Below are 2871 nucleotides of genomic sequence, written 5' to 3'. Positions count from 1 at the left end.
TTACGATTGCAGGCGGGGCGGGTTGTTAGCGTAGCCCGCCCGCTCGCACCGCAAAATTTATCTTCATGGCTATTGTGGCTCAGCTGCGATTTCTTTGTGGCCCAACGTCTCTCGACCCGCCGAGCCCGTTGGACAATAGAGAAAACTGTTAGAACCCGCATCTCCCGAACCCTACCGCTAGTGTCGTCATGATAGTCTGGCATCGGGCAGAGGCTCTACGGCTGTTCCTCCACGACGACGAACACCAGCAGCCCACAGCTCGAGGTCGTCGTCGTCGTCGCAACTGCCACGCGTGCCTCATCCTCGAGGTCCCCGATGACGAGGCCGACAAGGAATCCGACGACGACACCGGCGACGAGTTGCCCCTGCGGCCGATGAGCCGCTTCCACAAGGCCTGCATCGACGTACGTATCGTATGTATGCACATACGTATTTTTCAGTGAAGAGATCGATTTGTCATTTGAGAGCTATAGCTAGCAAGCTAACTGCATATGCATGGATCGATGGGCGCCTTCGTGTCGACGGCGCTCGCCACGCTCCAGGACGGCGCCGACAAGGTCAACTGGTTCGTCGTTGTGCCGGTCATGTGCCCGTTATTATGATCTTGTTCCTGTACCTCGCAACTTTCTTTCACTTGTTGGCCACCAGATATTTGAGGGATGCTGTGTGTGCGGCAGGCCCTGCGGGTTTTGCAGCTAAGTATATTATGTCCGCGAAAGGCTTGTCCCGCAAAGTAGATAGCTTGGTGACTGGCCGCAAACCCGCCAATAAACTTTGTGGCAAGTGATGCGGGTTAGCGGCCGGCCGCAAACCAACCCGCCTGCAAGCTTAGAGAGGGTGATGGAGGAGATAGTACGTCGTTTTGAGCTGCCTGTTAGTTCAGTAACCCTGATGCCGGCGGAGCCTGAAGATTTCCTGCTCGTCCTCCCTGATGAGCAAACGGCGGCTCGAGTCTATGGGGATGGCAGACCAATCAGAGCTGCTCCTTTCAGACTGCACCTTAGACGCTGGTCCCGGCAAGCTCATGCTGAAGCTGGGTCCCTGAGAGTTCTGGTGAATCTAACAATCAAGGGCGTTCCACAGCATGCATGGAACCTTAGGACGGTGGAGCACCTCTTGAGCAATCATTGCTGGGTTCTCTGTCTTCTTCCTGAGACGGCAGATCGTTCGGAGCTGGCATCGTTCAAGCTCATGGCCTGGTGCTCACATCATGATGCTATCCCATCGGCCAAGGTTCTGGAGATCGTCGAGCCGCCTACGGAAGAGGATGAATGGCCACCGATCAAGAGAAGCATGTGCTATAATGTAAGCATCTCCTCTGCAGTCATCTTCCCAGCGGAGGAAAAGGGCGCCCCTGATCTGTCTTCCTCCTCGGAGAGGGATGGCCAGGGTCCAAGACGTCAGCGCCGCCGTCGATCGCCATCGCCTCCCACGCCGGACGGATGGTTCCGGTGAGGGTCGAGGTGCGGATCCCGGTGCATGACCGCCTGGGGCCCAAAGCCCCTGCTCTGCGCGAGAACTGTGGCCCACATCATCATGAGGGCTTGGGGTCTCCACCAACGACGGGCTCTGTTGGTTCGCGAGCTCCGAAGCCACGGCAGGATGGGCCTGCGCTTGTCCCTGCCATTATGCCTAGCGACGGTTCGGATGCCCCTCCCGCCATTGATGTCCCGCCGGCAAGCCCAATTCCCGCGGCGTCTACGGATGGATTCGAGGCGGCAACGCTAGTTGCCGAGGCGGCCGTTGAGGTGTCCAAGGCAGGCCTGCCCTCCATCACTGGGAAGGAGGGAGAAGTAATTACGCGCGTGTCGCCCCTGGCGGCGCCCCTGGGCGCATCTGTGATGGAGGGCAGGCCTGCCTTGGACACCTCAACGGCCGCCTCGGCAACCAGCGGAGGAAAAGGGCCGCCTCACCGGGTGATTCTGTTTCAACCCCAGAGACCATCCAGGAGGCGCGTGAAGGCCCCCAGACGACGTGTGAAGAGCTGGTGACAGAGGAACAGGAGAATCAAAGAATTGAGTCAAGGGAAGATGGGCCCTTATCCATGGGCCTCCACTCAACTGGGCCAACCGGGGGGGCAGCACTAACTCAATCAGAGACTTGGGTCCACTTCCTGGCCGAACTAGAAAACCTCCAGGAGCAGGATTCTTCGGCAGCAAACAGGGACTCGCCCCTCTGTTCCTTCCCCCCATCTACACCGGCGGCTGTCAACTCCCTTGACGCAGTGTCCCCCCTTCCACAGATGCCGACGGAGGCGACAATGCTAAAGGAGATAGTGACTTTTGACTTGGAGGACAGAGGGGGCACGCCGGCGATTGCTGTGCCACCGACGGAGAAAGATGCTCTGACAACGGAAGAGGCGCCAACAGATGTAATGCTGATGACGAAAGATGCTCCAGCAGCCTCTCCCCCAATAATTCAGGTATATTCCCGTCGCCGTTTTCGAACGAAATTCCCTGAGCCAGTGGCTGGACCTGAGGCTGAGGCAGGGACGGTTGGCCAACCTGAAGATGCACAGCCCTGCAGCCCCACTGCGGAATTCATCAGTAGACTGTCCAAGAAGCCTGATGGACTGATTCCAATCCCTCACATCAACAAGAGGAGGAAGAACATGTTGCCGCCACCCAGTGAGGCGTCGTGTCGAAGCCGCCGAATTGCTGGAATGGGAGTGGAAAGACAGGAGGTTTGCCCCCCACACCTAAAGAAGAAGGTGATGCGTGCTTTGGACATGGACGTGCAACTTGACAGAGAACAATTTGATCAAAAGGTCCTGGAGGATTATGCTCAGCGGTTTCGGCATCCGCTACCATCGTCACACTCTAGAGCTTTGGCGGCCCTCTTTGGTTGGGCTCATCCGGACGACGATGCGTT

This window comes from Miscanthus floridulus, chromosome 12 (assembly GCF_019320115.1).
Source record: "Miscanthus floridulus cultivar M001 chromosome 12, ASM1932011v1, whole genome shotgun sequence".
Taxonomy (NCBI): domain Eukaryota; kingdom Viridiplantae; phylum Streptophyta; class Magnoliopsida; order Poales; family Poaceae; genus Miscanthus; species Miscanthus floridulus.
Note: the sequence above shows the minus strand (reverse complement) of the source record.